This window comes from Pelobates fuscus, chromosome 5, assembly GCF_036172605.1.
Source record: "Pelobates fuscus isolate aPelFus1 chromosome 5, aPelFus1.pri, whole genome shotgun sequence".
Taxonomy (NCBI): Eukaryota; Metazoa; Chordata; class Amphibia; order Anura; family Pelobatidae; genus Pelobates; species Pelobates fuscus.
This window is the reverse complement of record NC_086321.1, coordinates 372,295,356-372,317,130: the sequence shown is the minus strand read 5'-3', so window position 1 is coordinate 372,317,130 and position 21,775 is coordinate 372,295,356. Positions and strand designations below refer to the sequence as shown.

Sequence of the window (21,775 nt, the reverse complement as noted above, 5' to 3'; positions counted from 1 at the left end):
TGGGTGGGCAATGAGTGGGCACTGAGTATAAGGTGGGTGGGCAATGAGTGGGCACTAAATGTAAGGAGGGTGGGCACTGAGTGTAAGGTGGGTGGGCAATGAGTGGGCACTGAGTGTAAGGTGGGTGGGCAATGAGTGGGCACTAAGTGTAAGGAGGGTGGGCAATGAGTGGGCACTGAGTATAAGGTGGGTGGGCACTAAGTGTAAGGAGGGTGGGAAATGAGTGGGCACTGAGTGTAAGGTGGGTGGGCAATGAGTGGGCACTGAGTGTAAGGTGAGTGGGCACTGAGTGTAAGGTGGGTGGGCAATGAGTGGGCACTGAGTGTAAGGTGGGTGGGCAATGAGTGGGCACTGAGTGTAAGGTGGGTGAGCAATGAGTGGGCACTAAGTGTAAGGTGGGTGAGCAATGAGTGGGCACTAAATGTAAGGTGGGTGAGCAATGAGTGGGCACTGAGTATAAGGTGGGTGGGCAATGAGTGGGCACTGAGTGTAAGGTGGGTGGGCAATGAGTGGAGTCTTGGAGGTGAGTGGGCACTTAGTGTGAGGTGGGTGAGCAATGAGTGGGCACTGAGTATAAGGTGGGTAAGCAATGAGTGGGCACTGAGTATAAGGTGGGTGGGCAATGAGTGGAGTCTTGGAGGTGAGTGGGCACTTAGTGTGAGGTAGGCTGGGTATGTTAAATGCTTTGTTGTTTTACCTTTGAAAGAAGGTTCAGTGAGTAATAAGAAATATGCCTTGAATCCAAATCAGAAAGCAGTAAGTAGAAGGAGCTCAGTGAGTGTGAGTTAGAATGCAGTGAGTGTGACACAGGGTTCAATGAGTGAGAGTCAAGATTCCAAAGGATCGCATTGAGCTGGAATGAGAGAGAGTGCAGCAGGGTACATTTAGTCACTGATTATGAGTGTTGGCTACACGGGATTTGGGTTTGTATACTGTACCGGAGAGGGAACAGAGGAAGACATTACACTGTGTGTGAGTAGATGGTACTCTGAGTACAGTACTGTGAGTGAGTGGATGGGGCTCTGAGTACAGTACTGTGAGTGAGTGGATGGTGCTCTGAGTACAGTACTCTGAGTGAGTGGATGGTGCTCTGAGTACACTACTCTGAGTGAGTGGATGGTGCTCTGAGTACAGTACTGTGAGTGAGTGGATGGTGCTCTGAGTGCAGGACTGTGAGTGAGTGGATGGTGCTCTGAGTACAGTACTGTGAGTGAGTGGATGGTGCTCTGAGTGCAGTACTGTGAGTGAGTGGATGGGGCTCTGAGTACAGTACTGTGAGTGAGTGGATGGTGCTCTGAGTACAGTACTGTGAGTGAGTGGATGGTGTTCTGAGTACAGTACTGTGAGTGAGTGGATGGTGCTCTGAGTGCAGGACTGTGAGTGAGTGGATGGGGCTCTGAGTACAGTACTGTGAGTGAGTGGATGGGGCTCTGAGTACAGTACTGTGAGTGAGTGGATGGGGCTTTGAGTACAGTACTGTGAGTGAGTGGATGGGGCTCTGAGTACAGTACTGTGAGTGAGTGGATGGGGCTTTGAGTACAGTACTGTGAGTGAGTGGATGGGGCTCTGAGTACAGTACTGTGAGTGAGTGGATGGGGCTCTGAGTACAGTACTCTGAGTGAGTGGATGGGGCTCTGAGTACAGTACTGTGAGTGAGTGGATGGTGCTCTGAGTACAGGACTGTGAGTGAGTAGATGGTGCTCTGAGGACTGGGTGTAAGGTAATATAGATAGTATTGATGGGCTGGGTGTGAGGGTATACAGATAGTATTGATGGACTGGGTGTGAGGGTATACAGATAGTATTGATGGACTGGGTGTGCGGGGATACAGATAGTATTGATGGACTGGGTGTGAGGGGATACAGATAGTATTGATGGACTGGGTGTGAGGGGATACAGATAGTATTGATGGACTGGGTGTGAGGGGATACAGATAGTATTGATGGACTGGGTGTGAGGGTATTGTATTGATGGACTGGGTGTGCGGGGATACAGATAGTATTGATGGACTGGGGGTGAGGGGATACAGATAGTATTGATGGACTGGGTGTGCGGGGATACAGATAGTATTGATGGACTGGGTGTGAGGGGATACAGATAGTATTGATGGACTGGGTGTGAGGGGATACAGATAGTATTGATGGACTGGGTGTGAGGGTATTGTATTGATGGACTGGGTGTGCGGGGATACAGATAGTATTGATGGACTGGGGGTGAGGGGATACAGATAGTATTGATGGACTGGGTGTGAGGGGATACAGATAGTATTGATGGATTGGGGGTGAGGGGATACAGATAGTATTGATGGACTGGGTGTGAGGGGATACAGATAGTATTGATGGACTGGGTGTGAGGGTATTGTATTGATGGACTGGGTGTGCGGGGATACAGATAGTATTGATGGACTGGGTGTGAGGGGCTACAGATAGTATTGATGGACTGGGTGTGAGGGGATACAGATAGTATTGATGGACTGGGTGTGAGGGTATTGTATTGATGGACTGGGTGTGCGGGGATACAGATAGTATTGATGGACTGGGTGTGAGGGTATTGTATTGATGGACTGGGTGTGAGGGGATACAGATAGTATTGATGGACTGGGTGTGAGGTAATATAGAGAGTATTGGGGGACTGGGTGTGAGTCAGTATTGAGTGACTGGCGAGAAGGGATACAGATAGTATGGGGGGACTGGGTGTGAGGTAATATAGATATTATTGAGGACTGTGTGTGAGGTGATACAGTGAGTATTGGGGGACTGAGTGTGAGTTAATATTGGAGACTGGTTATGAGGTGATACAGTGAGTATTGTGGGGCTTGGTGTGAGGGGATACAGATAGTATTGAAGACTGGGTGTGAGGTGATACAGTGAGTATTGAGGGACTGTGTGTGCGGTAATATAGATATTATTGAGGACTGTGTGTGAGGTAATATAGATATTATTGAGGACTGTGTGTGAGGTGATACAGTGATTATTGGGGGACTGGGTGTGAGGTAATATAGAGAGTATTGGAGACTGGGTGGCAGGTGATACAGATAGTATTGGGGGACTGGGTGTGAGGTGATAAAGTAAGTATTGGGGGACTGGGTGTGAGGCAATGAACGTTGTTTGTGGAGGGATACAGAGAGTATTGGGGGACTGGGTGTGAGGTAATACAGAGAGTATTGGGGAACTAGATGTGAGGTCATATAGAGAGTACTGGGTGACTTGGTGTGAGTCAGTATTGAGTGACTGGCGAGAAGGGATACAGATAGTATGGGGGGGGACTGGGTGTGTGGTGATACAGTGAGTATTGGGGGACTGGGTGTGAGGTGATACAGTGAGTATTGGGGGACTGGGTGTGAGGTAATCTAGATATTATTGAGGACTGTGTGTGAGGTGATACAGTGAGTATTGGGGTACTGAGTGTAAGGTAATACAGATAGTATTGGAGACTGGGGGGGAGGTGATACAGATAGTATTGGGGGACTGGGTGTGAGGTGATAAAGTAAGTATTGGGGGACTGGGTGTGAGGCAATGAACGTTGTTTGTGGAGAGATACAGAGAGCATTGGGGGACTGGGTGTGAGGTAATACAGAGAGTATTGGGGAACTAGATGTGAGGTAATATAGAGAGTACTGGGTGACTTGGTGTGAGTCAGTATTGAGTGACTGGCGAGAAGGGATACAGATAGTATGGGGGGGGACTGGGTGTGTGGTGATACAGTGAGTATTGGGGGACTGAGTGTGAGGTAATATAGATAGTATTGGAGACTGGGGGGGGAGGTGATACAGTGAGTATTGGCGGTCTGGGTGTGAGGTAATATAGATATTATTGAGGACTGGGTATGAGGTGATACAGATAGTATTGGAGACTGGGTGGGAGGTGATACAGTGAGTATTGGGGGACTGAGTGTGAGGCAATGAAGGTTGTTTGTGGAGAGATACAGTGAGTATTGATGGATTGGTTGTGAGGTAATATATATATATTATTGAGGACTGGGTGTGAGGGGATTCAGATAGTATTGGGGGTCTAGGTGTGAAATAATACAGAGAGTGATATTTAGTAAAGTGAGAATTCAAAGTGAATTTCAAATGTAAAGGAACACTATAGTTTCTGGAACACAAACATGTATTCCTGACACTATAGTGTTAAACCCACCGCTCAGGTCAGTGGAGTAAAAGGTGATTTTACTCACCTTTTCTCCCACTCCACACTGTTTTTTTATCAGTTGGCGCCGTCCTGCACTGCCTGCATGGCTGAGACCATTAAACATAATGATCTAGCCAATCCAATGCTTTTCCACAGCGAGACTATCGTGCATGCAAGGCAATATACTGTGCCAGTAAGCATCTCCTCCTTTCATGTAGAGCGTGGAGACGCTGAACGTCATTGCTGCCCATTGTGCAGCACTGACCCAGGAAGCACTTCTAGTGGCCCTCTGAGTAACGGTCACTAGAGGTGTTCCTAGGCAGCAATGTTAACACTGCCTTTTCTTGACAATTTAATTTACATTAAAATGTCTGCAGGGACAGGCTATCGACAACCGAACAGCTAACATTAAACTGTAGTTGTTCTAGTGACTCTAGTGTTCCTTTAAGGAGATAAACAAAAAGTTAGATTGAACTGAATACATGCCTCATGCTGCCTAATACCAGTGTGTGTCAGCGCTGCACAATTTGCAGCAGTGAACCGGGAAGCACCTCTAGTGTCAGTCCCTGCAGGCTTTTTGCAGTAAACACTGTCTTTTCATACGTCCACTGGCCACTCCTCAGATGGCTACTAGAGGTGCCTCCTGGGGCAGTGCTGCACAGTGTGACTGACATTCAGTATCCCCACCCTCTGCATGAAGACGCTGCATTTTCCTCATGGAGATGCATTGATTCAATGCATCTCTATTAGGAAATGCTGATTGGCCAGGGTGGTGTTTGGATCCGTACCGTCTCACCTTCTTGGCAATCTCAGTCAATCCAGTGCTTACCTATAGGAAAGAATTGTGATTGGCTAAGATCACCACTTCTGATGTTTGGGGGGGGGGCGGGGGGGGGGGGCATAGAGTGTTTTAAGCACTATATGGTCAGGAATACATGTTTGTGATCCTGACCCTATAGTGTTCCTTTAAGTTCAGAGTAGAACAACTGAAAGCGTACCTGATTTACACACTGTTTCCACTGTGGCTATATTGACATTTAAGGGAATCTCTAGTCCCGAAAATAACAATTGTTATTTTGGGACTACAGGCTTCCTTCTTGCAATGGGCACACTGTCCAACCCCTTTGCCTTGTAAAAATTTTTCTAAATAAATATTACTCACCTTGTTTCCAGTCCCGGGACTCCTCCACTATAGTCTCCAGGTCCGCCTCTGGTGATGATAGCAACAATACTGACATTACCCGAGATTTTGCCCAATAAAATGCCTCTTATAGAGAAGCATTGGATTGGAGAGTGCATGCGTGGCAAAATGCCACTCTCCCAAGAGCAACATTGGATTGGAGGACTGATTTTTACTCCAATATGGAGATGGCAGCTAATTATTTTTTCTCATTTTTGTGAAGAACCTCTGAGAGAGTATTGGTGGACTGGGTGTAGAGGGATACAGACAGGGTGAGAATTGCCAGCAATTCAATTCAAAGTCAATGTGAAATTTAAGGCCAACGTAGCAGAATTGAAAGAATAGCTGAATAGGAGAATTTTCTCAAGTTGCCTATTTTGCCTCAGAATTTTAAATTTACTATGAATTCCCATCAATTTACACTTTAGTGAATAATCTTTCATGAGTATTTGGGATGGTATATAGAGCGATAGCAAATATGAGAAATACAGCAAATATAAGGCATTCTGACTCAATAAATAGATAAACATGGAAAACGGGGGTACGTTACTGGAATATATAATATTAATAAGAATGGGAGTGTGAATGGTGAATGTTATTAATGTTGACAACTGTGAGTGCGTATACTGGGAGTAGAAGGGATTTTCGGCGTGAGCACAGATTTGGTGTAATTGGGGAACATGCTGGCAGAGTTTAATGGAGTATTGGACACCGAGTGTGCCAGGAATGCTATTATTAGATTTTACATTTTAGAAATAGAATTTCCTGGATAAAGGTGGTAATTGGGAGAACTTCCCTGGAAAAATATGGTAAATGTTGAGTTTGTTAAGAAGAAGCATTAGAAACGGTAAAAAAAATAAAATCGTACTCTTGAACCTGTTTAGGAGCTGAGCCGCAGATTGTTTTTTCCAAACCAACTATTGTGGCCTAAAGGTTGCAATTCCATTTTCATTTCACTAAAATTCCATGTTTATTGAATGAACCCCCTGGGAGTTCGTAGAGCGTCTGAACTAACTGGAACCTGAGATTAGACTCTGTAAACCTGTTATAGGGTTTGATTCATGTCATGGGATTACATCCTATTGGATTCCGGTTCCCTATCATAGGATTAGATCAGATTTGGGATTTGGTTATGCATTGTAGAATTAGAACAGATTGAGATAAAGTTCCTTATCGTAGCATTAGATGAAATTGTGATTTTGTTCCTTTTTGTGTGATTAGATCCTATTCGGATCAGATTGTGGATTAGGTTCCCCATTGTAAGATTAGATCAGATTGGGATTAGATTGTATTTGGATCAAGTTGCATATTGTAGAATTAGATCAGATTAAGAATTTGGTTTACTATAGTAAGGACTGGGATAAGGTTCCATATCGTAGGATTAGATCAGATTGGGATCAGGTTATGTATGGTAGGATTAGATCAGATTGGGATCAGGTTATGTATGGTAGGATTAGATCAGATTGGGATCAGGTTATGTATGGTAGGATTAGATCAGATTGGGATCAGGTTATGTATGGTAGGGTTAGATCAGATTGGGATCAGGTTATGTATGGTAGGGTTAGATCAGATTGGGATCAGGTTATGTATGGTAGGGTTAGATCAGATTGGGATCAGGTTATGTATGGTAGGGTTAGATCAGATTGGGATCAGGTTATGTATGGTAGGGTTAGATCAGATTGGGATCAGGTTATGTATGGTAGGGTTAGATCAGATTGGGATCAGGTTATGTATGGTAGGGTTAGATCAGATTGGGATCAGGTTATGTATGGTAGGGTTAGATCAGATTGGGATCAGGTTATGTATGGTAGGGTTAGATCAGATTGGGATTAGGTTATGTATGGTAGGGTTAGATCAGATTGGGATCAGGTTATGTATGGTAGGGTTAGATCAGATTGGTTCAGGTTATGTATGGTAGGGTTCGATCAGATTGGGATCAGGTTATGTATGGTAGGGTTAGATCAGATTGGGATTAGGTTATGTATGGTAGGGTTAGATCAGATTGGGATCAGGTTATGTATGGTAGGGTTAGATCAGATTGGGATCAGGTTATGTATGGTAGGGTTAGATCAGATTGGGATCAGGTTATGTATGGTAGGGTTAGATCAGATTGGGATCAGGTTATGTATGGTAGGGTTAGATCAGATTGGGATCAGGTTATGTATGGTAGGGTTAGATCAGATTGGGATTAGGTTATGTATGGTAGGGTTAGATCAGATTGGGATTAGGTTATGTATGGTAGGGTTAGATCAGATTGGGATCAGGTTATGTATGGTAGGGTTAGATCAGATTGGGATCAGGTTATGTATGGTAGGGTTAGATCAGATTGGGATCAGGTTATGTATGGTAGGGTTAGATCAGATTGGGATTAGGTTATGTATGGTAGGGTTAGATCAGATTGGGATCAGGTTATGTATGGTAGGGTTAGATCAGATTGGGATCAGGTTATGTATGGTAGGGTTAGATCAGATTGGGATCAGGTTATGTATGGTAGGGTTCGATCAGATTGGGATTAGGTTATGTATGGTAGGGTTAGATCAGATTGGGATCAGGTTATGTATGGTAGGGTTAGATCAGATTGGGATCAGGTTATGTATGGTAGAGTTATATCAGGTTATGTATGGTAGGGTTCGATCGATTGGGATTAGGTTATGTATGGTAGAATTAGATCAGATTGGGATCAGGTTAGGTATGGTAGGGCAAGATCAGATTGGGATCGGGTTATGTATGGTAGGGTTAGATCAGATTGAGATTAGGTTATGTATGGTAGGGTTAGATCAGATTGGGATCAGGTTATGTATGGTAGGGTTAGATCAGATTGAGATTAGGTTATGTATGGTAGGGTTAGATCAGATTGGGATCAGGTTATGTATGGTAGGGTTAGATCAGATTGGGATCAGGTTATGTATGGTAGGGTTATATCAGGTTGGGATCAGGTTATGTATGGTAGGGTTCAATCAGATTGGGATTAGGTTATGTATGGTAGGGTTAGATCAGATTGGGATCAGGTTATGTATGGTAGGGTTAGATCAGATTGGGATCAGGTTATGTATGGTAGGGTTAGATCAGATTGAGATTAGGTTATGTATGGTAGGGTTAGATCAGATTGGTTCAGGTTATGTATGGTAGGGTTTGATCAGATTGGGATCAGGTTATGTATGGTAGGGTTAGATCAGATTGGGATTAGATTATGTATGGTAGGGTTAGATCAGATTGGGATCAGGTTATGTATGGTAGGGTCCGATCAGATTGGGATCAGGTTATGTATGGTAGGGTTAGATCAGATTGGGATCAGGTTATGTATGGTAGGGTTATATCAGATTGGGATCAGGTTATGTATGGTAGGGTTAGATCAGATTGGGATCAGGTTATGTATGGTAGGGTTATATCAGGTTGGGATCAGGTTATGTATGGTAGGGTTCGATCAGATTGGGATTAGGTTATGTATGGTAGGGTTAGATCAGATTGAGATTAGGTTATGTATGGTAGGGTTGGATCAGATTGGTTCAGGTTATGTATGGTAGGGTTCGATCAGTTTGGGATCCGGTTATGTATGGTAGGGTTAGATCAGATTGGGATTAGATTATGTATGGTAGGGTTAGATCAGATTGGGATCAGGTTATGTATGGTAGGGTCCGATCAGATTGGGATCAGGTTATGTATGGTAGGGTTAGATCAGATTGGGATCAGGTTATGTATGGTAGGGTTAGATCAGATTGGGATCAGGTTATGTATGGTAGGATTAGATCAGATCTGGATCAGGTTATGTATCGTAGGGCTAGATCAGATTGGGATCAGGTTATGTATGGTAGGGTTAGATCAGATTGAGATTAGGTTATGTATGGTAGGGTTAGATCAGATTGGTTCAGGTTATGTATGGTAGGGTTCGATCAGATTGGGATCAGGTTATGTATGGTAGGGTTAGATCAGATTGGGATTAGGTTATGTATGGTAGGGCTAGATCAGATTGGGATCAGGTTATGTATGGTAGGGTTAGATCAGATTGGGATCAGGTTATGTATGGTAGGGTTAGCTCAGATTGGGATCAGGTTATGTATGGTAGGGTTACATCAGATTGGGATGAGGTTATGTATGGTAGGGCTAGATCAGATTGGGATCAGGTTATGTATGGTAGGGTTAGATCAGATTGGGATCAGGTTATGTATGGTAGGGTTAGCTCAGATTGGGATCAGGTTATGTATGGTAGGGTTACATCAGATTGGGATGAGGTTATGTATGGTAGGGTTCGATCAGATTGGGATCAGGTTATGTATGGTAGGGTTTGATCAGATTGGGATCAGGTTATGTATGGTAGGGTTAGATCAGATTGGGATCAGGTTATGTATGGTAGGGTTGGATCAGATTGGGGATCAGGTTATGTACCGTAGGGTTAGATCAAATTGGGATCAGGTTATGTATGGTAGGGTTAGATCAGATTGGGATTAGGTTATGTATGGTAGGGTTTGATCAGGTTATGTATGGTAGGGTTAGATCAGATTGGGATTAGGTTATGTATGGTAGGGTTAGATCAGATTGGGATCATGTTATGTACCGTAGGGTTAGATCAGATTGGGATCAGGTTATGTATGGTAGGGCTAGATCAGATTGGAGTTCAGGTTATGTATGGTAGGATTAGATCAGATTGTGATCAGGTTATGTATGGTAGGGTTAGATCAGATTGGGATCAGGTTATGTATGGTAGGGTTAGATCAGATTGGGATCAGGTTATGTATGGTAGGGTTAGATCAGATTGGGATTAGGTTATATATGGTAGGGTTAGATCAGATTGGTTCAGGTTATGTATGGTAGGGTTAGATCAGATTGGGATTAGGTTATGTATGGTAGGGTTAGATCAGATTGGTTCAGGTTATGTATCGTAGTATTAGATCAGATTGGGACCAGGTTATGTATCGTAGGGTTAGATCAGATTGGGACCAGGTTATGTATCGTAGGGTTATATCAGATTGGTTCAGGTTATGTATTGTAGGGTTAGATCAGATTGGTTCAGGTTATGTATCGTAGGGTTAGATCCGATTGGGATTAGGTTATGTATGGTAGGGTTTGATCAGATTGGGATCAGGTTATGTATGGTAGGGTTAGCTCAGATTGGGATCAGGTTATGTATCGTAGGGTTAGATCCGATTGGGACCAGGTTATGTATGGTAAAGTTAGATCAGAATCAGGTTTGTATCATTACTGTTGGATTAGATGAGATTGGTGATGAGGTTCCCTGTTTTAAGATTAGCTGGGATTGTGGAAGTTTTGATTTAGTGACTAAACCCCAAAGAGTGTATTGATGACAATTTGAGTGGAAAGTTTATGTCTGGGTCATTCCTCTTGATATCGGGGTAAGTGGCCAATATCTGTGTATATCCCTGGCTAATTGAATTGAGCGTCCATGTCTAGGTACGTTTCCGCATTATTAAAGTAATCGTGTCCTGTATTTCAATACTTTTGCTAATAAAGTGATTGTATATAAAATGTCTCCTGGGAAATGTAATCCAGTACCAAATGGAGATATTAACCATTTACTGAAACCTCTAAAGGAAAACTTTAGCCAGAGAGGAGTTTTAACGCTTCCACCCAGGCGTGACACCATATTTCTGTGTGTGGCCAGAATACATGGGGTACTATACGGATTTGGTTTTGTGTGGTTTTTAACTGCTTTGCCTCTGATTGAACGGATCCTTTTTATTGTTATGGCAATATTCACGGCTGGTATTTATTGCTAAAATTCTATCTCTCATCGAATGTTACAGCATCCATTGTTAAAACCATTGCATGCCATTTATCCGTAATGATGGTTGTAGGGCAATGATGGCTAACTTTGGCACTGCAGATGTGTGGGAGCGGAATTATCTATAGTGCTTGGCTGTTTTTATTCATTGTATATATTCATACGTGCTACACAGCAATGTTATAAAAGGTAAAGCGGTAAAGCCAGGGCTTTAATTTCGATCAGGCCTTTTTATTATCAGTGAGTCCAGGTCAGTATCCCTTCTCTAAGCAGTGCGTATTCGGCTGCTGCCACTGATCCAAGCAGTTAGACCTGCTTATTGCTGTGTATAGAATACTCAGTGAGCACAGCAGCTCACACTTAATCAATACCCCAATATCTTCTGCACTAGAACCATATTAATGTTACTATTTATAGGAACACTACAAGCACTACAAGGTCTGTTCTGGGAAATTTTAGGTAATCATTAATAACAATTTATGCAACTAAAGAATAATTTTAACGAAATCCACGCATTTTATATTTACACAGACTGATTTCTAAACATTTATTTACATTTGTTGTAGTTTAAAGACACATTGCTGTAGATATTATTGCTGTGGAGCTCTGGTATTCAATCACTCAGACAAACAGAGTTTTCTGAAAAGAATGGACATTGGGATATAAAAGAGGGGCAGTAGGATTTGAGCCCAAAATAGGGACTATCCCTCCTAAATAGGGACATTTGGCTGCTATGTTTTTATCCCATAGAAGGTAACTGTTAGCGGAATAACTGTAAAGCCTAACTATACGACGACTGGAGTCTTGGTAGCGGAGAAGCATTTTAGAAAATATTTCATTAGATAAGAAAGTATCATAAAGTGGAGAGTGTTTGTTCAGTCATTGTGTGGGCAGTGATAGAAGGTAAACTAGTATTAGGGGCTTAATTACTAAATGGAAATTGTGGCAAATCACCAAAGGAATTGCTAATTTTAACTCACAGTTGCTGAGCTGAAAAAAAATCCCAAAACACTTTGTTTTACTAAACTGGCCAACAGATTCCAACAATCTTGTTGATTTTCTATAATTCTCGTATTCGTTAATAAATGTTTTCTGTCATTCACTGTCAGATCCTAAGATCAATCACTGTATATCTGACCATCTATGTCTGGGCTGATCATGTTTCAGTATTGGTAGTGGCTGCAATGCCTATTCTGCCTCTTTAAATAAAAAGCCCAGATATTAGTCTCCCTTTTTATTAACCCTGTGTTTATACTTCCTTCTCTATTTTGGGGGAAAGAAACCATCTTCCTTATCTCGTAATGCCAGTTTGCAGAATCGGTTCTTGCTAAGCTGTGTAACCCCACTGGGTCAGTTCACTAAAGGTCAATATATTTTGCATGTTTTAGCAACATTTTTGTGCATTTTGTATCATTTGTTTATTCTTGAATTGTTTCATTTTAATATTTATAATGTAGGTGTTCCACAGAAGTGAATTCTTGGCTAAATGTTCTCTTTGGAATCCTCCATCCAAACTAGTTTTATAATCTGTGCATAAATCAAGGTTAGTGGAGGAGAGTTATATATGGCCTGCGGAAATCAACCAGATCTTCCACAGTTGGCCCAAAACGGGGGTGACCCTCTCTGTCTGGCTGAAAATCCCAAGTACAGTTGTCTAGTGAATGAAGTGTCAAAGGTGACTAATCACTGCTTTTGTACTACATAGATCAGTAGAGTGTATAACGCTTTAATGAGGTCTTTGCGTAAAGCAATGTTTTGAGCCTTGGCAGTAGCTTCAAGCCATTGTGATCTGTGGATATTAATATACTGACATATAACATTTATTCACTAAACGGGAAAATTACTGTTAAATTGAACATTTTAGATGAGCTGGATAATAACAGGGTTTTTTGTTAATTATTTTTTTGCCATTTTGCTCCACAATTCGAACTTTAACGAATACAATAAGAGTTCTATACTATAGAATGCAAAAAGACCTCCGTTAGTCTGGCTCAGTATATGATGTACGATTTTGGAACCCCCCCCCAAAGGAACTGCGTTAACATCCCCTAATTCTGTGAGGTACAGGCAATGTGTAGATCCTTGTTGTCTTCTGCCCCCCTTCTCCCATTGTGGCATAATTATGGTCACAAACAGAGTTCCTCTCCCATTGGACCTCCCAGGGCGCTGACATTGTAATGTGCGTCCCAGTCACATTCAGTGGCCAGGCATGACGTCCACAGGAGCCGGCAATCTCCGAGATGGTGTCTGTGTATTCTCTGTTATCAGCAGTCTCTGTCCGTTGGGCTCCAACTCAAACTGCAAAACACAGAAGTAGTCTCCAGCAACTCGGTAATTTGAGTGGGATCAGAACTCGCTTTGTCATGTAGTTTCAGTGTAGCCTGGGCATTAATGCTTTGAATCATTTTTAGCTTTTGGCAGTGAAAGGGTTCATAGCACATTTTGTTGGTTGTGCAAATAATACCGTCAGCAACTAATGAGCTGCGTAATGTGTGTATTAAGAGTGTCTACATGCAGTATCTGTGTGGGGGGTATGTCTTCCAGACTGCGCCAGTAAATACACAAACTCATTCTACACCAAGGGGAAGATTTATACAAATAGAAATATGTGACATTTCTAACACTGGAAAAATCTCAGTGAATCCAGTTAGATTCTGTCGATTGCACCTATTTTAGAACTTTGACACTTTCAGAATCTTGGTAGCTGCACACCACAAGTCTTGCCGTTATTGGTGCATGCGAACCCAGGGTCTTGCAGTTTTTGGCAGATGCAAACCCAAAGTGTTGCAGTTATTGATGGATTCGCACCCCAAGTCTTGCAGTTATTGGTGGTTGTGCACCCCAAGTCTTGCAGTTATTGGTTGTTGTGTACCCCAAGTCTTGCAGTTATTGGTGGATGTGAACCCCAGGTCTTGCAGTTATTGGTGGATGTGAACCCCAGGTCTTGCAGTTATTGGTGGATGTGAACCCCAAGTCTTGCAGGTATTGGTGGATGTGCTCCCCAAGTATTGCAGTTATTGATGAATGTGAACCCCAGGTTTTGCAGTTAATGGTGGTTGTGCACCCCAAGCCATGCGTCATTGGTAGATGCGAACCCCGAGCCTTGCGGTCGTTGGTGACTGTGAACCCCAGGTCTTGCTGTTATTGCTGGATGTGAACCCCAAGTCTTGCAGTTATTGCTGGATGCGAACCCCAGGTTTTGCAGTTATAGTGGTTGTGCACCCCAAGCCATGCGGTCATTGGTGGATACGAACCCCAAGCCTTGCAGTTATTGGTGGATGTGAACCCCAGGTCTTGCAGTTATTGGTGGTTGTGCACCCCAAGTTTTGCGGTTATTGCTGGATGTGAACCCTAAGTCTTGCAGTTATTGCTGGATGCGAACCCCAAGTCTTGCGGTTACTGAAGTCAGTGGGCAGCTAAATAGCACTGAGACAGGATTTAAGAAATTCTTGAAAAGAAAGAATTGAAAGAAGCCTAACTGTGACAACTATGAATTTAAAACATAGATAATTATCACCATTATTTGCATCGTACACTGGGAGTTAATCTCGGAAGGTGTTCCTTGTTCTCTTAAATGCCGTCATTATGGAAAACATTCCCAATCCCACCTGTTCTGGGTTTCACAGTTTGAGGGAGTCTTGCTGGCATGATTTGGTATCTGCGAGATTCCCCAAATTCAGCTCGGTTGAGGGGCTGTCTCTGTTTTGGAGGTGTCTAGAAAAGTCAAGGTTTCTCAGTGACAAATAAAAGCATTAGGTGCTCTGGCAACCGTTGGGAGTGGAGTGCACTCGAGATAAGGCAGGCTTCAGCTCACAGTTACTCCCCTACCATACAGGAGGGTTAGTAAATAAAGGTGAACTGCGGGAGATCAATGTTTCCCACTGTCAAGGCCTCCGATATTGCTTCGTTTTCAATGTTGTCTGTCTGTAGATTTCACCTGTTTGTGCAACTGGAAAGTTACAAAGTCTGTCAAATCGTTTTATTTATGAAGTGAAATAAAGAAACAATCTTGCTTTCAGTATATCACTAAGCACTCCAATGATATATTTTCACTATTTCACTAAGTCCTTGAAATATCTTTTTTTGTGGGGTGTGAGTTTGTCTTTGACTTTGGGAGCGTGAGGAAGTTTAGTCGAATAGAGTTAGAACCAGTTTATTTCTACCTATGCTAGGCTGCCTCAATAATCACATCTGGTCAATACTGCCAAAATGTCACCGGATTAGTAACGATAATAAAGAAGTAAAGGTCCTCATTATCTGGACACAATTTGATGTGAGCACATTTGGTTTTTTACCAGCCAGTGGGACACCATCACAGTAATATTATATTCACCAAACTCTGAATTTTGGTGAAATAAATACAAATAGCAAAATTAAGGATTAAATAGATGATGAAAAAGGTTTTCCAAGTCCTCTATAATTACAGCTAGCCTATTTTAGCCTCAATTTTGCAAATCACATTAATTTTGTGATGCCAAATTCACATTAGTGACCAAGAACTCTTTACTGGGCTGACTAATGACGCTACAATGACGCGGCTGCAGGTAGAGTTACAGAGGGATTAAGCTCTGTAAGTGTAGCATTGCTTACCAAACCTCTGCACATACAGACTCGGGGCACCATGACCACTTCAAGTCAGTGAAGTGGTCATAGTGTTTGGAATAACATCTGGCAAGCTGGAATGCCCCATTGTGACGTAATGTTTTGCAATAATCCACACCCTTTAAACCTCACCCATGCTGTTTGATTTATAAATGCTAACAAGATCCCCTTGCCCTGCAGAATAAATGAACCCCAGATCTTATAACACCCTCTTAAAGGGAAACAATAGTCACATTTGCAAAACTTTTTCTAGTCAACGTCTTCTTTTTTTCTTTTAGATATATGGGCCCCCCACTTTGCTCCATTCCGACATTGTTTTATATTTTTTTTTTAAAAATTACCTCTAATCCAGCATCTAGATCCGCAGCCCAAAACACCTAGTATTTAATCAGAGTGACTTTTTTTCGTCCAATGAATCACTTATTGCTCACCGCTCACAGTGCCTGCAATGTCCTAATGCTTTGTTTAATGTCAGTCAAAGCTTGAAGACGTCGAACATGTGTCCTGAAAATACTGCTGGACTGAAATTATACCTCCCAAGTGCCCCTGTTTAAAATGGACAGTCCCTACATTGGGCTCAGATCCCTCTGTCCATTTTTTCTATCCTAACTCCTTTTCTGGGAGCTAAGTATTCTTAGTGTATCAGAATTTAAGTCCGTGCTTCACATCAATAATACACAGTAACTGTAATTAATGTGTTTTAGAAATCAGTCTGTGTAAATAATATACATTATTCCTTTTGTAAATTACATTGCAGTTTCTGTTATCAGCAAGTCACCTAAAATTTCTCAGAACAGCCCCACCTCTGGCCTCACACTTACTCACATCTTTTAAACTAAAGTGCCCGTCTTTGTCCATTTGAAATGTTGGAAGATATGAAATGAGGAAGTGCCTCTAGTGTACGTTTGAGTGACAGCACTTGGAGGTGTTACTAGAGAACAATGTCAACAGTGCATTTTCTCTACCAATTCGGCATTTACATTGAAAATACTGCATTGACTGTCTGTAGACACCAGACCCATACGTTAAGCTGTAGTGGTTCTGGTGACTATAGTGTCCCTTTAATTCTACAATTTCACATTATTATTTGATTCTAATTAGATTTTGAAGGGCGAGATAGTTTTACAGTGGCAAAGGTGGAATCCCTGTAATAAATATGGTGTGTATACGGTGCCATGTTTTATTGTACTTGTGGAGAGATTCAGATCACCATGTGTTTTACTGTGGTGGTAGATGGGAATGGGGGGGGGGGGGGGGGGTTCAATATATTTGTGTTTCGGTCATTTTAGTGCACGTGATGTGAATTTTCAAAATGCGCGTATGAGAGTAAGCAGGACTCAGCTAGGAGCTAGGTGTTAACCCTTTCAGTGCCAGGTACAAAATGCAATTAGCTCATAGCAAAATTAAAAACATATATCAAAATATATCTGTAAGGTAAACTCAAAATGCACAGTCACAGTAGGTGTCCTGGACCCTGGACATGGCCTAGGTCCTGGACATAAGAACCTCTTGGCACCAGATTACCTTCAGGCTGACCATTACTTTCAGCCAAAATCAACTTTTCGAGAATGTGGTCAGAAGACTGGCTACTACTCCTTGTAGCGGAGCTCCTGGGTACCTGCGCCAAAGGGACCACTTCCTAGGTGGAACAGGGAAACCTATAGTGGAACTATCTCTCAGTCCTTACAAGGACTTTCCCTGCTGCATCCTCCACCGGCTGCGACAAGCTGGCACAGGGATTAACCCTTTCTTCCCCCCAGTGACTGGACAAGACTGAGATCTGGAGGTACAAACACTGACAATAAAACCCCCCACAGGGGGTCTTCACTCTTTCAATACACTTTCCTTTATCCCAGGCAGGGGAGGGGGATGGGTTACAGATAACCATCTCCCGCTCTACGAGATACCAAAAGGACACAGTTTTATACATTAAAACATATTACACACGGTTGGGAAACTTAGGGGCTCTGTGCCCCGGGAAGGGAAGAGGTCACACATGTAAAACATATATCCCTGGATAGCCCCAGGTCCCAACTAGGATCCCTGCAAATCCCTGCCCGAGAAACCATCCAACAAAAGTCTGGGGGCTCTGTGCATTCTCGAAAATAGTTTTACAGCGTTGCTTGGTTTAGTCTGGTGAATTCAAACTTCACGCCTAAACCAAACAACAGCCAATCACCTGAAAGGCGGGAAACCAATTTGCGCCAATCAGTGCTCAGGGAGGAGAGGGGTTTCGCCTCCCAATCAGGAGAAATGGCCTCGCAGCTCCCGGGAGGGGAAAGCAGTGATTATAACTCTGTTAGGAGCAGGTAGGACAATCCAAACCACCAGTACCCCAACAGTGTCCCCACCAATCTCCAGTGCGAAGACACCGCAAGGGAAACATCTCCTTTCGGGATACAAATGCTCCCCCTGGGGGGCGTTCGTCTATATGATCGGCGGCCACCCAGGGGAGCACTTATTAATTACTTCCCTTGCGGTATCACACTTATGTTGCAGGCACGAACGTTCGGATTGATTAGTGTGAACATTCTACTGGGGTACCGGGGGGGTCCGCGTTCGGAAGATGACCGAGTTCCGTTCGCATGAGCACTCATGAATGGTCAACAGGGTATGTAACACAAAATACATAGAAATACATGGGGAACCGTACATTGCACAGGGGAAAACACGCAAATAAGAAGAGGGCATGGTACACAGTGACAGCGGTCCGTTACACTCCTATTTCAACCCCCACCACTCCCTCACAACACTACATTTTATTTATCCATGGTATTAATATGGGTACATTTTTACATAAACGTTCATTAGCACCCTCTTCCTTCTCACCTTATCTCTATTAACCAAATGCCATTTGAAGGGTTCCTCTTTTCATAATCATATTTATGTTTCAATACTAATGGTAATTAATACACACATTTCCCCTTTGCAAGCCTTTACTATGTTGTAAAATTATTTGGAGTTCTTTTAACAAATCTCACCTCATCTCACGCATAACTTGTCCTGATCCCTCCCTGACCACCTACTAAATATCTCCCGTATAACTTATCCTGATCCCTCCCTGACCACCTACTAAATATCTCCCGTATAACTTATCCTGATCCCTCCCTGACCACCTACTAAATATCTCCCATATAACTTATCCTGCTCCCTCCCTGACCACCTACTAAGTATCTCCCATATAACTTATCCTGATCCCTCCCTGACTACCTACTAAATATCTCCCGTATAACTTATCCTGATCCCTCCCTGACCACCTACTAAATATCTCCCATATAACTTATCCTGCTCCCTCCCTGACCACCTACTAAATATCTCCCATATAACTTATCCTGATCCCTCCCTGACCACCTACTAAATATCTCCCGTATAACTTATCCTGATCCCTCCCTGACCACCTACTAAATATCTCCCGTATAACTTATCCTGATCCCTCCCTGACCACCTACTAAATATCTCCCATATAACTTATCCTGATCCCTCCCTGACCACCTACTAAATATCTCCCATATAACTTATCCTGATCCCTCCCTGACCACCTACTAAATATCTCCCATATAACTTATCCTGATCCCTCCCTGACCACCTACTAAATATCTCCCATATAACTTATCCTGATCCCTCCCTAACCACCTGCTAAATATCTCCCGTATAACTTATCCTGATCCCTCCCTGACCACCTACTAAATATCTCCCGTATAACTTATCCTGATCCCTCCCTAACCACCTACTACATATTTCCCATATAACTTATCCTGATCCCTCCCTGACCACCTACTAAATATTTCCCATATAACTTATCCTGATCGCTCCCTGACCACCTACTAAATATCTCCCGTATAACTTATCCTGATCCCTCCCTGACCACCTACTAAATATCTCCCGTATAACTTATACTGATCCCTCCCTGACCACCTACTAAATATCTCCCGTATAACTTATCCTGATCCCTCCCTGACCACCAACTAAATATCTCCCATATAACTTATCCTGATCCCTCGCTGAGCACCTACTAAATATCTCCCATATAACTTATCCTGATCCCTCCCTGACCACCTACTAAATATCTCCCATATAACTTATTCTGATCCCTCCCTGACCACCTACTAAATATCTCCCGTATAACTTATCCTGATCCCTCCCTGACCACCTACTAAATATCTCCCGTATAACTTATACTGATCCCTCCCTGACCACCTACTAAATATCTCCCATATAACTTATCCTGATCCCTCCCTGACCACCTACTAAATATCTCCCATATAACTTATCCTGATCCCTCCCTAACCACCTGCAAAATATCTCCCGTATAACTTATCCTGATCCCTCCCTGACCACCTACTAAATATCTCCCGTATAACTTATCCTGATCCCTCCCTAACCACGTACTACATATTTCCCATATAACTTATCCTGATCCCTCCCTGACCACCTACTAAATATTTCCCATATAACTTATCCTGATCGCTCCCTGACCACCTACTAAATATCTCCCGTATAACTTATCCTGATCCCTCCCTGACCACCTACTAAATATCTCCCGTATAACTTATACTGATCCCTCCCTGACCACCTACTAAATATCTCCCATATAACTTATACTGATCCCTCCCTGACCACCTACTAAATATCTCCCGTATAACTTATCCTGATCCCTCCCTGACCACCTACTAAATATCTCCCGAATAACTTATCCTGATCCCTCCCTGACCACCAACTAAATATCTCCCATATAACTTATCCTGATCCCTCGCTGAGCACCTACTAAATATCTCCCATATAACTTATCCTGATCCCTCCCTGACCACCTACTAAATATCTCCCATATAACTTATCCTGATCCCTCCCTGACCACCTACTAAATATCTCCCGTATAACTTATCCTGATCCCTCCCTGACCACCTACTAAATATCTCCCATATAACTTATCCTGATCCCTCCCTGACCACCTACTAAATATCTCCCGTATAACTTATCCTGATCCCTCCCTGACCACCTACTAAATATCTCCCGTATAACTTATCCTGATCCCTCCCTGACCACCTACTAAATATCTCCCGTATAACTTATCCTGATCCCTCCCTGACCACCTACTAAATATCTCCCGTATAACTTATCCTGATCCCTCCCTGACCACCAACTAAATATCTCCCGTATAACTTATCCTGATCCCTCCCTAACCACCTACTAAATATCTCCCATATAACTTATCCTGATCCCTCCCTAACCACCTACTAAATATCTCCCGTATAACTTATCCTGATCCCTCCCTGACCACCTACTAAATATCTCCCATATAACTTATCCTGATCCCTCCCTGACCACCTACTAAATATCTCCCATATAACTTATCCTTATCCCTCCCTGACCACCTACTAAATATCTCCCATATAACTTATCCTTATCCCTCCCTGACCACCAACTAACTATCTCCCGTATAACTTATCCTGATCCCTCCCTGACCACCTACTAAATATCTCCCGTATAACTTATCCTTATCCCTCCCTGACCACCTACTAAATATCTCCCATATAACTTATCCTTATCCCTCCCTGACCACCTACTAAATATCTCCCGTATAACTTATCCTGATCCCTCCCTGACCACCTACTAAATATCTCCCATATAACTTATCCTTATCCCTCCCTGACCACCAACTAAATATCTCCTGTATAACTTATCCTGATCCCTCCCTGACCACCAACTAAATATCTCCCATATAACTTATCCTGATGCCTCCCTGACCACCAACTAAATATCTCCCATATAACTTATCCTGATCCCTCCCTGACCACCTACTAAATATCTCCCATATAACTTATCCTTATCCCTCCCTGACCACCAACTAAATATCTCCTGTATAACTTATCCTGATTCCTCGCTGACCACCAACTAAATATCTCCCATATAACTTATCCTGATGCCTCCCTGACCACCAACTAAATATCTCCCATATAACTTATCCTGATCCCTCCCTGACCACCTACTAAATATCTCCTGTATAACTTATCCTGATCCCTCCCTGACCACCTACTAAATATCTCCCATATAACTTATCCTGATCCCTCCCTGACCACCTACTAAATATCTCCCATATAACTTATCCTGATCCCTCCCTGACCACCT

General features: G+C 42.9%; 1 protein-coding gene across 3 annotated transcripts in view; it reads left to right on the top strand.

Annotated features, from left to right (window-relative positions):
* The window catches only part of GCGR (glucagon receptor), a 68,520-nt gene that overhangs the window by 404 nt on the left and 46,341 nt on the right, over positions 1 to 21,775 (top strand). The window lies entirely within an intron of this gene.